Genomic DNA, 13,463 nt, shown 5'->3' on the forward strand with positions numbered 1-13,463 from the left:
TGGAGTACTGATTTATTTTAGACTTTCTCACAATGTTTTCCATGTCACTTAAAAGTCTCTTTTATATTTTTCTTTATTTTTTATATTTATATTATATATATTTTATATTTATATTTTCTTTTTTTTTCTATTGCATTTGGGCAATTTCTTCATCTCTGTCTCACAGTTCACTAAATTGTACTTCTGCTATGTCAAATAGACCATTAAATATGTCCACTTAGTTTTAAATTTTAATAATTTATATTTTTTAATTCTTTAAATTCTACTTTTTAAAAAAATATCTTATTCTTTGTACTTTCTTGTTCTCTGTACATATTTTCAAGGTTGTCTTTTATTCACATTTTATATAGTTATTTTAGTCTGTGTGTAATTTCAGTATCCGAAGTCCTTTTGAATATGTTTTTGCTATCTATGTTCATTGTTTCTCATTAATGATGTCTCATTTTCTTCTGTACTTGTTATTTTTTAAAATGTGAGGTGCTCGGGCACCAGGGTGGCTCAGTTGGTTAAGCACCCAACTCTTGGCTTCAGCTTAAGTCATGATCTCAGGGTCCTGGGATTGAGCCCTGCATCGATATGTACATATTTTGGAAGCAAATCTACAGATTTTATAAATAGACTCCTTTTTAATAGAAATTTTTAGTTGGGGGCTTACCAAATATCTAGGTGACTATTCTGTAGGTGCCTATTATTTTATTTTACTAAATAGGAGAATATTATTGTTCTACAGTGCATTTGGCCTTTGAACCATCTATCTGTTGGTTTACATTCACTTAAGCTGATTTGTGAGGTTATACTACATAATAATTGCAAAATCTCTGTGATTTAGAACAATAAATATTTATGATTTACTCTCGTTTCATGTTAGTAGCTGCAAGTCAGCTGCTGCTGTATTGCTCCAGGGTAAAGGTCAGTTGCAGGTCTGCTCCGTGTATTTTCTCATTCTGATAGTCTATTTGGAACATGCCTTTCTCATGGCAGGCAGCATGAGGCTAAGAGATTGACCTGAATGTTGCACTCAAATTTAAAGCAGTTAGCATGTATTACATCTGTTTATAAACCACTGGCTAGAGCAAGTTACATGGCCAAGAGTAATAATATAATCTACCACAGTCTTATTGTGTTGAATACCTTATTTATGTTTGAGGTTGCTCTTAATCTTCTCTGAGAAAATAAGGATTTTAACCTAAAATCCTCATCAGCAATTTTTGGCAACATAAATGTTTTAAATGGAAAGACTAAAGGTAAAACCTCAAGCCAATTTCTCTCATTCCAGGTCAAGGTTGATATATATTCTGTGGGAAAAATTATCACGCCTGTCAGTGCTTTCACTGATTTGGAAAAAGAACTTCTCATTCTCAGAAATGTATAATTAATTAAACACTAGGCAATAAGAGATTAATTCTCATTGGAGTTAAAATGGGGTAGTTATAATAAAAGTGGATAGTTTTAATAAAAAGTTTTGTTTAAAAATATTATTCTTAAAATCATTTTAAGAGTAGAAAACTTGTGGGGTATCTCAACATAGTAAATGGGAGTTACAGGGTATTTCTCAATTATAGTGCAGGATCACATATTACAGTTTCTGTTTATGTTGTGATTACATCACAAATGCTAGATTGAATGATCATTTCCTGGAATCATAGAATATTAGATTTGAAAGGATCTGAAAAGTATGTATTTCTGAATTTGAATATATTGATACATCATTTTGCTGCAATCAATTGTGAGGTATGTCAAAATCATCATTCATGGCAAGGAACTATTATTAGCAACAGTTAAAATACAGACAATTGCAAAAGATATACTTACATTTGTTGTTCTGTATCTTTACTTTCATGAACTTGCATTCTGATTTTTTTTTTGGGGGGGTGTGGTTGATAGGAGTTACAGCTAGTCTGACAAAAATTTGCACAATCCTGAGTATACAGTGACTATTTGTTTCAAATGTGAATATCATCACTGAAAAAAAAGGTTGAATAACGTTGGTTAAACAGCATATAGTCTGACTTCCTACTTTTATCAGAACTTGAAACGCAGAGAGTAATTCATCTAGGCAAACATCCGATTAACAAAGTCTATAACCTAGGCCACCTTGCTTCCAGAATAGTGCTTTCCGTTCCAGTAAAAGACCATTTATTTTCAACAGCCAATGTAAGAAATTTGGGCTGAGGCAGGAGAGGATTGTCAAGGCAATTTGCCTTCTCTTTCTAACCTTTAGTTTTAGTTCCCAAAGTAAAGGAAAAGCACCAGAGAAACACAGCCCAGAGCATATATTTTGCCTGTTACTTGTGCTCCAAGAACATTCTTCTTCAAATCTATTTGATTGCAACTCACAATAAGAAACAGTTTAAATCACAACATAGGACACACTCTTAACCTTCCCCACAAATGAAACAAAAATTTCACAAAGAAATTTCTTGTCCACACTAGATATGTACTCTGATCTTTATATTCTATTCCATTCTAGCTTATTTCATTAAAAAATAAAATTAATTTTTGAGTCAGTATAAAAAATACTGCTCTAGAAAATAGGAGACAGGTTTCAATCTGTTGACAAACTACAAAGTTACTAGCTTTGCTGAAGTAGTGTCATTCACAGAATAATAAATGGCTCTCATATTTATTTGAACTACAATATCTCAGACTTCAGAACAGAACCTGTAGAATCTTTTCCTCATTGGAACACCAGCTCATTACCAATCTCACAGATTCCAAGGCTCATTGTTTTTCGCGTTTTAACATCTCTGAATTCAAGATGTGTCCTAAAAATATCAGCGGCATGGCATAGTTTAATTGGCAGTGTTTTTCTGTCTTGAGTAACATGAAATAATGGTGAGTCTTAAAGTCCATGATTTCTTATTGTGCCCATAAAATACACAAATTATAACGATTATATAGGCCAAACTCTATTGCTTATTCATTTCAAACTATCCAGCTGATCAGAAAGCTTTTTGATGTCATGTTAAGAAAATGTAATGAGGGCATAAGACTTACTTAAGCAAAAACCCTTAGTTCTGGGCTAGAAGGAAAAATGACTTACAAACTGAGAAAGCTTTCTCATGTGCTTTCATTATCAGCAGGGTTTGATGATCTTTCTGCTTTTCTACCGCCTTATTTCTGTATTGTTGCTTTTCCTCTGATGACCAGCATATTCTTTTCTTCTCCTCACCAGGGTTGGTGGGTGGGGTAGAGAGTTCCTCGGACCATGGTTTAAAAGGAAGGCAAAAGGTATGTCCAGAAGCTAAGGTACTTGGGGGCGGGGAGGAAGGATTAGTCTTTATTTTAAAAATGGAACGAACTGCCAAAATCCTGTGTTATCTGTTTAAACTGTCACCAACCTAACACATTGTAAGACTTAACGACTGTAAAACTGGCACGAAGGATGCTGAACCTGACTAGGAACAAAAATAAGTTTGCTAGGCTATTTTCATTCCAGCGTGATTGAAACGCACCAAACTTTCCTCAAAAATAAAAACCTCTAATGAGGAAAACAGTTAAATTAAATGCCACAATTAACGTGCTACAAGCCAGACACCATGATGCCTTTTTTTCCCCCATGTTCGGCTAAAACTTTAGTCAAGCCAGGGCTGAGGAGGCGGGTATCACGCTCGGGCCTCCGGGCCTCTGAGCCTCCGAGTGGGCGTGGGGGTCCTACGCTCTGACCAGGGAGCTGCATTGTGCAGTCTCCTCAGAGTAGGCAGGGTCCAGTAAGACAGGTCCAGAAGGCCTCGCCTTAGCAGGTCACAGGCGTGGGGCGGGCGGCGGTGGGCTCGGGTGTGCGGAGCCAAATCGGCGGCGATAAGACTCTGGCAGAACAAGGTGCTGACAGTTGCTCCCGCGCGACTCACTCCCGGCCCGCAGGGGAGGCGTCTCCGCGGCCGCCTCCGCGCGCGGTCACGTGACGGGAAGGGGGGTTGGCCGGCGCCCGCGAGCTGGGGGGCGGGGCGTGGAGGGGGAGGGCGCTCGGATGTGAAGGATCTTGGCGGCTCTAGGTGCCCAGAGAGGCGGCGACGCGGCCGATGACAACATTAGGCCGCGACACGCTCCGGGCCGGGCAGTGCTGGGAGCGGTAGCCCGAGCGGCTGCAGTGTTAGTTTTTACCGCGGCAGTAGCCGCAGCCAGTATTGGGCAGACGGGGGTAAGGTGGGGCCCGCCCTGGCCGGAGGATCGTGCGCCCGGAGTTCCCGTCCCCCTCGCGTGCAGAGGCGGCAGCGCCTCCGCGGCAGCGAGCCAGCGCCCTCGGTCTGGGCTCGCGCCCTAGCTACCGCCGGCGACAGCAGCCGAGAGAAGTTGGGGTCCGCCCGGGCGCGTGCAGGGCCTCGGAGGAACCGGCCCCCTGCTCCCCGCCTCTCCGGGGGTTCCGCAACGGTGAGTGTCACTCCGGTCCCTGAGTCGGGGTGGGGGGGAGCGACGGGTCTGCACCCCTCCGGGCGGCTGCACTCCCTTATCCGCAGGTTCTGAGCTCGGGCCGGCGGGGGCTCCCCGCGCCGGAGAGTTCCTTTTTGGCTCCTTTGTCCCCTTTTGGAGTGGGGGATTCCAAGGGTCGGCGGGGGTGGAGTGTTTTGGGGCCCACAGTACGTGCGTGTGCAAACCTTACAGAGCCGCGTCAGGGGCGGGGGGTGGTAAGAGCATTCTGACCGCCCTGAGTGCGTCCTCCCGAAGTTTGGGCGGACGGCGGGGTCTCGCCGGAAGCCCCCGCGCGGGGGGAGAGCTGGTGCTTTGTCACTTGGCGCGGTTAAGGCGAGGCTCCAGTTTTCCCTTGACAGCCCGAGGAGGCTGTGCCGCGCACCGCAGACCGCACCCGCCCTTGCAGAGACGAGTGACACGGTGTTGTTCCTCTAAACTGAGTTCCTGTGGCCCACTTGTAACGTAGGAGGAAGACGAAGCCTTTGCTGTACTTTTAAATGTAGTGCTTTCTCAGGAGTGGAATCAGGTTCTAAGGAGCTTCACAGGGAGCACGCTTCTGGTTCGTTGAGCCACCCACTCAAGACCAACTGAGTGAAGCAAGAGTATATGCAGATTTTCCATTCACAAAAGTCATTTAACACTCTTCTTTATGAGAGACATTTGCGTTAGGGAACTTTCCTAATTTCATTTTATCTGAATACTGTCTGCAGTGATAGATAACTTGGGCTTCTCAAACAGATGGGAAAACTTATCTAACTGGTAAGTATATTTGCGTTAAATAATTTAATGAAGTTTTTGCCTTTCTAATGCTAGAGGACTTCTGTGACTTCTAATTAGTATGAGAATACTATAGTAGGGTTATTAACTTCCCCTGAAACTTAGCCTCAAATTAGTGCCACTTTAGTAGGTCTTTTTAGATAATCATTTAAAGGTTTTTTTTGCCTCCCTTAGGATTCCCAGGAAAGCAAGGATTGTAGAGAGACTTGGGTGAATTGCTTCTTAGATTTTCTCCATTCCATCAGCTGTTGTCTAAACTTGATCATGTTGAGAGACTATGGTCAGTTTTTATGCTTGCTAGAAACCCGTTTTACAGTGAAGTTAAGATCATGCTAGTTTTATAAAACAGGTTGGGAAAGGAAGAGTAAGAGTATGCAGTTTGTCCTTTATAGAAAGTACAGCCTAATTCAAGTGTTTGTTGCCCCTTTTTTGATAGCAGCTGTGTGTGGAATGACTACAAGATACCTGTTCAAAGTACTGGGAAAAGGAATAGATGAAACATAAGTACTACCTTTAGGTCTTTAATTATGGAGATTAGGTTGTTGCGGTCAAATTCCATGTGAACCGTTTGAGCCACAATACATTGTACACAGCTGCTTAGAATTGGTTGTTTAATTAAAAAAGGTCATGGTTTCTTTCTTGCTGAGCGTTAATATGGTATCTGTGATCTGGAAAAGGTGCTGTCTTTTTTCAGTTGGAGTATTATTACATTTTAGAGGCAATCAAATATGTTTCTTACAGCAGCACGTTTATGGCACTTATAAATTTGGCAAGATCTAGTTTCTTGGTTCAATTTTTAATTGAAAACCCTTATACTCTGGGGACAAACATACAGTTCTGTGTAATGAAGTTATGTTTTAGTTTTGATTTAAGAAAAAAAATGATAAAATTATGATTTTTCCAAAGCTTCATCGCAAAAGGATGTCTTGTTAAAAGACAAATTGCAGAATTTCTTTAGTGAGTACTATTAGTACATTTATACTTGTTTTGGTTTATAAATAATTCTGTAAGAGCAGGTAACTTGGAGCATGAGTGACAGAATAAGGAATTGATACTTAGATGGAGTTTTCTGATTTTGTGGAAAAGTCTTATGCTAATAGCAATACCTGAAGTGTTATATTTGAATATATATAATATCCAAAGATGAACACAGTTATAGCAATGATCTTGGAGCATCAGGAGATTCAAAAGTAGAAGGCATAGGTCCTACCTTATTTTTATGAATCTGATGTACATGTAATCCATAAATACAACTTGAATTGAAAAGTCTCTGAGTACTGCATTAGTGCAAGGAGATTGGTGGAGATGCTTGATTGGAGCAATTGTGGCTAACGTATCATTTTCTTGTGGATGGAATTCAGGAAGGGATGTCTGGACCAATGTGTAGATGTACATTTCACATTCGTGTTTTGGAAACCCTTGAAAGATTTTAAATCTGTCCTTCTTTCTACCTTGGTTCCTCACTTCCTCATATTTCTTTGAAGACCTGAAGTTGAAGGTCTCATCTGAAAGACATGATAGAAGGAATTTTTCCTCCCTGAAAAATGTAATCAAGTATGCAAGGGAGAAAGCTTTGTTCAGAGACCTTGTAGGGAAGGAATCCTTGTTGTAGAACATCATACCCTTATACCCCATGTTACTATCTTTTTAAAAGATGCAAACGATGTAAGTCATCTATGATAGCAAGGGTCTGTCTTTTTTGTTCGCCATTGACTCTAATTATGCTTAATAGTTAATGAAAAAATGTAGTTCCAGATATATTACAGGAGAACAAAGAGGAGTGTGTGATAATGTAGTCCAAAATAGATACAAGGAGTGAGATGATAAGGATGTTGGATTGGGAGGAAGGGAGCAGGTTATGATTGGGAAGCTCTTTTAGGGGAAGTAATTCTTTAATTAGGTTTTGCTTAAAGCTGTATATCTGAAGATAAGCAGGTGTTTTGAGGGGGTAGACAGCATTAGCAAAGCATTTACATCAGACTGGGTAATCATGTGGGATTAATAAGCACAGTGAGGTTTTTTTGGTGACATTATGAATAATATTTTTCTCCCCTTTGGTGGTGACATTGAATAATTTTTCTCCTCACGTTACGACTGTTGCCTCTCCCCGATGAAAAGATTGGTACACTTCATAAGAATTAAGATTTAGAGTACTTGAATTGTGGAAGTGATAGTGGTATAGTGAAAACAAGAGCATCAAACGGGGGCAGACGAAAATTTGAATTGGATTTCTGATTAAATCTTATATATGCAAGTGTAGGCAAATCACTGGGCCTTAGTTTCCTCATTTGTAAAAGGAGGACAATAATCCTTATCCCATGTGGTTGTTGGGAAATAAAGTTACATAATGTATATGGAGGTGTTCTAACACCTAGGAGGACTTTACATTAAATTGTTTATTTATTTTTTTATTTTTTTAAAGATTTTATTCATTTATTTGACAGAGATAGAGACAGCCAGCGAGAGAGGGAACACAAGCAGGGGGAGTGGGAGAGGAAGAAATAGGCTCATAGCGGAGGAGCCTGATGTGGGGCTCGATCCCAGAACGCCGGGATCACGCCCTGAGCCGAAGGCAGATGCTTAACCGCTGTGCCACCCAGGCGCCCCTACTTTAAATTGTTTAAAATAGATCTTGGTCAGGGGTGCCAGGGTGGCTCAGTTGGTTGAGTGTCTGACTCTTGATTTTGGCTCAGGTCATGATCTCAGGGTTGTGGGATTGAGCCCCAATCCCTGCTTGGGATTCTCTCTCTCCCTCTCCCCCACCCCACCATGCTCCCTTGTGTGTGTGTGTGTGTGTGTGTGTGCGTGCGTGCACGCGCTCTCTCTCTCTCTCAAAAAAAAAATAGGTCTTTGTCTTTAGATTATTAAAAAAAATATTTTGGTGTATTTATCATGAACTCTAGTATTTACTTGACCTTTGAGTTGACCCTTTAAATTACCTTTAAATTTGTATCAAAATTTTAGATGCTTAGTTTTCTTTCAGTCAAGTATAATGTTTTCTGATAGAAATGAAGCTTAACTTTTTTACTTTAATGTTACCACAAAAAATGCTAGATGCCTCAGATGTTTAAAGCTTTTAGTAAGGGATGTGCGTGGCTGAAAATCTGAGCCTTTAGGCATTTCTTCTCTACAGAATTTGTTTTTGAAGAAATTGCCCATGCCTATCATGCTATCTATTCATTGTTGTGAAGAAACAGGGGATTTTCCTGCTAATAAGGAAAAAAAAATTACCAGAAGTATCCTCTATATGTTTTTAGTGATTTGAGTGACTATAAACCATGAAGGATCTCTACCTGCTGTGCTTTATTTTAGAATTCAGTATTTTTTTGAGCAGGCTAATAGACTTCTGCATCATTTCTTATCTAAGCTTTTTGCTCTGGTAGCTGTTCTTTTATGAATCTCAAAATTTCATTATACTTTGTGAACTCTTTGTAGAGTTTATAATCCATGGAGCAATCTGCTTGTGTATAATATTTGGAAGGGAATTATTAAAAAACTAAAGAGAGTCTGGAGTCTTAAAATGAAAAAGAAGCCATTTACCCACCATCTTCCATATTCACAAAAGGCTGAAAAAAAAGAGGAAATGGTTTTGAGCTTGAAGACTTTTCAGATAAAAAGGAGAAACTTTCTGATTTAGGGTTGTTAACATGATAGATTCAGAAGGAGATTGTTACAGTTCCCGAAGGTGTCTTAGTAGGCATTGTTGGTAGTAATAATAATAATAATAGCTCATAGGTGTTGATTACTATGTGTCATTTACTACTTCAGAAGTATTTGATGTGTTATCACATTTAATCCTCACAATGGGTACCGCCCCCTCCCCATCAGATTATTATTTTTTCTTTTTTTTAAACCTCAGGCACCGAGAGATTAAGTGGTAGATAGTGGAGCCAGGATTTGGAATGTAAATCAGGGGGGAAGCTAAGTAGTGGGTGGTTGAGCCTACCGAAAGGATTTGAATGAGAAGTTTAACCTGAGGGGCGCCTGGGTGGCACAGCGGTTAAGCATCTGCCTTTGGCTCAGGGCGTGATCCCAGCGTTCTGGGATCAAGCCCCACATCAGGCTCCTCCGCTATGAGCCTGCTTCTTCCTCTCCCACTCCCCCTGCTTGTGTTCCCTCTCTCGCTGGCTGTCTCTATCTCTGTGGAATAAATAAATAAAATCTTTTTTTTTTTTTAAAAAAAAAGAAGTTTAACCTGAGCTTTAAGAGCCTGTCCATTTAACACCACATTATACTGCCTTGTATAGTTTATTTGCAGTTGTGTCACAAGACTTGTGACAAGTCTTGACCTTCATGATCTGAGTCTATTTCAGTTGTATGGTTTGATGAAAATACACTTCGTAAAAGATGCCGTATAGCCTCGTTTTTTTTTTTTTTTAATTTCACATGTATTTGGCATCCTATTTTTTTAAATCCTGGAAATATTTATAGTAAAACAAAAAATTCGTTATTGTTCATTCAGTTTCTCACTAGGAAATTCCAAACTAAACTGGAAATATAAGAACATAGTAGGTATGGTATTTTAAGGTGACTTCTTTAAGTTTTTAAAATTCATTCTTTCTAAGAGTAAGATGGATGCATAGACATGGTGTGGATAGGTTTTATGCAGTGATATTTGAGGGTCACAAATCTATGTAATTGAAATCTATTGAAATTTACACCACTAAAGTAACTTGTGTTTTGGCTGCCAAATGCCACATATTAGCAGGACTAGTTTATCAGATTACATAGTTTCATACAAAGAATTCTTGGCTCTGGCCTCTGTGGAAATTATGCAGTCTGGGTATGTAAGTTTTGATGGGGTGGGAGTATGGTAGATCTGGGGACAGAGCAGTCCACTCTAAGTAACATTATTACTGAGTAGGAGTAAGGAGGTGAAATGCCTTGAACATGAGGGCACAGGTACATTTTTAAAATACAGAGTGGGGTGAGGGAATCCCGAAGACCAGCTTTGCTTACTGTATAATTTTGCCTGTTGTTTCACTATAATAACATTTAAAATCAGCAATCCAGAAATAAAGAAAAATCGTGCTGTGCATCATAGTAGGGAATTTGTAATAGTTCCTAGATTGTTTGCAAGATGTGGATGCTTTGTAAATTGATCCTGGAAGGACTCTCTTACTACCTATTATTTTAGAAATTTAAAGAGGCAGAATAACACAGGCTGTGGAGCTAGACTGCTTAAGTTCACAACCCGTATAGCAGTCACTTATACTAGCTTATTGCCCAGTACCCGATAAAAAGATACCCCAGTATCTTTCCACCTGTGCCTGTAGTGGAAGAAGCTGGTGTATTGAGGCAGAGTAAGGCCCAGAGATGTACCTCTTGAGTTTCCTGTGGTTCTTAGGTAGTATGAAAGAGATCTAGAAGTTCTCACAAAATCCTAGTGAAAGAAATAGAAATTGACAGAGTAGGGGGAGCCAGTAAGCTTGTTATTAGGTTACTATTGTGAAGGGAGAGACCACGCAGTAATGGTTGGGGGGAGGGCAGCTGCAGATTGAGCTCAATGCCCACCAGAATTTGTGTTTCCCCTTTCTGTAGTACAGTTAACACCAGGAAGTGGTTGCTCAGCCAGGCATACGTTTTTGTCATTCTCTCCTCTATCCTTGTTATCCCTCTCTGCATCTAGGTGGAACCATGTATGTGACTGATTTTTACTAGTGGAACGTGAATGGAAATGATGTGTTTTCACTTCTGGGTAGAAGTGACAGAAAAGCAGGTGTTCTTTCTCTAACTTCTTTATTCCAGTCCAAGGAACTTGGGGCACTTTGAGGGTGGAAGGATCTAGAGTCTTTAAATTACCATGTAGAAGAAAGTTGTGCACCAAAGAGGGGTACCCACAACAGATTGTAATTTTATTTTATTTTATTTTATTTTTTTTAAAGATTTTATTTATTTATTTGACAGAGAGAGAGCCAGTGAGAGAGGGAACACAAGCAGGGGGAGTGGGAGAGGAAGAAGCAGGCTCATAGCGGAGGAGCCTGATGTGGGGCTCGATCCCATAACGCTGGGATCACGCCCTGAGCCGAAGGCAGACGCTTAACCGCTGTGCCACCCAGGCGCCCCCAGATTGTAATTTTAATGAGAAATTTTAATTGTGTAAAATTACTGTGAGCATGGGCTGCGTAGAATGGGTAGTTGAGCTCCCAAGAATATTCATACCAACAGGAGCTGAGGTAGGCCAAGTTAATAGATCCCCTGAATGTTGTTCCAGTATATCATCAGCATGTGCCATTATGACTCTCCTGAACCTCTGAAGCCCATGAGAACACAGAGGGCGGTCTGTGGATCTACATTCAGATCAATCATAAACACTTCCTGTACCCATGAAAACTTTCCTACTATGCCCAGATACCGTTATAAGAATGAAGAGCTGTGAGAAACTGTAAACATTTTTCTGTAAAAGTCTAAAAGTTCCTTTAAAGTAGGGTTTCTCCAACTTGGCACTATTGACATTTTGGGGTGGTTAATTCTTTGCTGTGAGTGGCTGTCCTGTGCATTGTGGTATGTATAGCGGCAACCTGATCCTCTATCCATTAGATATCAGTAGCATCTCCCCTTAATTATACAACCAAAAATGTCTCCAGATGTTGTTAAATGTCCTCTCAGGGGCAGAATCGAATCACCCCTGGTAGAAAACCACTGCCTTAAAAATTGAGTTAACCTGAAAGAAATTATTTTAAGCTGAAAGACACTTATCTTTATTTAAAAAACCTTTTTTTCTCTTAGGAGATGGGTGGAGTTCATGGGGGAGGTTTGTTTGTGAATATGCAACAAAGGAAGCTCTGTTGTTTTTATAAAACACACTGCTTTTTGTTGAGTGTTGATCTACACCTATTTATCGATTTAGACATTATCTGAATTTTCCATTTTTTCTTTCTTTCCTTTTCCTTCCAAACTTCTTATTGCCTAAACACATTACACCCTTTCCTCCCGCCCCCATCTGTAACTCCAGCTGTCATGTCCACAGGTTCTCTTTAAATGATGAAAACCAATAAATAGTTTAAATATTATGACTATGTAAATATTAGTTAATGCTGGGTTGGGTAATATGCCCAGATTATGATTTCTACAGATTGTATTAAGCAGCCCTTGGGCCACCTAAAGGAACATGTCCATAATAACATCAAGGTCTAGTGGATTTTATTTTACTTACTTTATCAACTGCTCAAAATCTAGCAATTGAGTTAAAAAAAAAATTGGACGTGACTTACTGTTTTCTTGGTGTTTCTAACCACCCTTTTTCTTGTATGCCTTTATCATAGTTTCCCCCCTCCAACTCTTCAGCATATTGTTTTTTATATTGTGTTCCCTATTTTTCTGTAGTTGCCTCTAGTTCTGCCTCAGTTTGGACTAGCTGCCTTTTAAGTCCCTTCTGCGAACCTCCTTTTGCTGTACTCTTGAATCCATTTTATTTTAGATCTTTTTTTTCTAAATTTATTTGATCTTTTTTTCAGGCACATTTTCTCAATTATTCTATGTACAAGTTGTCTTCATTCTATTCTAATATTTGATAGCTTGGCTGGGCACAGTACTGTAGGTTGCAAGTAATTTTCCTTTAGAACTCTGAAAGCACTGCATGGTTGTCTTGTAGCATCCAGGGATGCTGATTAGAAGCCATATGTCCTCTAATTCACTGTGGGCTTTTTTTTTTTTAAGGTGATCTGTTCTTTATTCTGTCTGAATAATGGTTTTTAATTTTGTTTTGGTTATTTGTTCTACGCACTCAGTTGTCCTTATTGTCTAAATGAGATTCTTCCAACTCTAGGAACTTCTCATATATTATGTCTTTGATATCTTCCTTCACTTTGTCTATTTGCTCTTCAGTAAGCAGATATTCTCTCTCTTGGATTCATCCTTTTTTCTCATTTTTACTTTCATATCTTGTGATTCTCTTTGCTCTATGTTCAGGGGAATTTTTTCCCCTTAGTTTTTTTGGCTGACTTTTTGGGGGCAGATAATCTATGAATTTTCTTGTTCTCTCTTTCTTTTCTTCCTATCATTCTCTTCTGTTTTAGTTGTAATACTGTCTTTAGTCTTAGAATATGTAAAATAAAGGAACACGACAAGGATGCCCACTCTCGCCATTATTCAACATAGTACTAGAAGTCCTAGCAACAGCAATCAGACAACAAAAAAGAATAAAAGGTATTCAAATTGGCAAAGAAGAAGTCAAACTCTCTCTCTTCACAGATGACATGATACTTCGTATGGAAAACCCAAAAGACTCCACTCCCAAATTACTAGAACTCATACAACAATTCAGTAATGTGGCA

At 39.6% G+C, this 13,463-nt stretch overlaps 1 protein-coding gene and 1 long non-coding RNA gene across 9 annotated transcripts in view; one reads left to right on the forward strand and one right to left on the reverse strand.

Moving 5' to 3' along the window:
- Window positions 1-421: 421 nt before the first annotated feature.
- On the reverse strand, window positions 422-3,860 carry LOC130544441 (uncharacterized). Its single transcript, XR_008960727.1, has 2 exons — window positions 3,044-3,860; window positions 422-1,962 (listed from the first exon to the last, which is right to left on the reverse strand). It is a non-coding gene; the product is annotated as an uncharacterized LOC130544441 (long non-coding RNA).
- Window positions 3,861-3,949: 89 nt separating this feature from the next.
- The window catches only part of OSBPL8 (oxysterol binding protein like 8), a 158,025-nt gene continuing 148,511 nt past the window's right edge, over window positions 3,950-13,463 (forward strand). For 3 of the 8 annotated variants that reach the window (XM_044384575.3, XM_044384578.3, XM_048218185.2), the window contains exon 1: window positions 3,975-4,371. The gene's annotated coding sequence lies outside the window, so the exon portion shown is untranslated. Of the gene's footprint in view, window positions 4,372-13,463 lie in introns of all 8 variants that reach the window. The other 5 variants (XM_048218184.2, XM_048218188.2, XM_048218187.2 and 2 more) reach the window with 3 other exon arrangements.

This window comes from Ursus arctos, unplaced genomic scaffold (genome assembly GCF_023065955.2).
Source record: "Ursus arctos isolate Adak ecotype North America unplaced genomic scaffold, UrsArc2.0 scaffold_21, whole genome shotgun sequence".
Taxonomy (NCBI): domain Eukaryota; kingdom Metazoa; phylum Chordata; class Mammalia; order Carnivora; family Ursidae; genus Ursus; species Ursus arctos.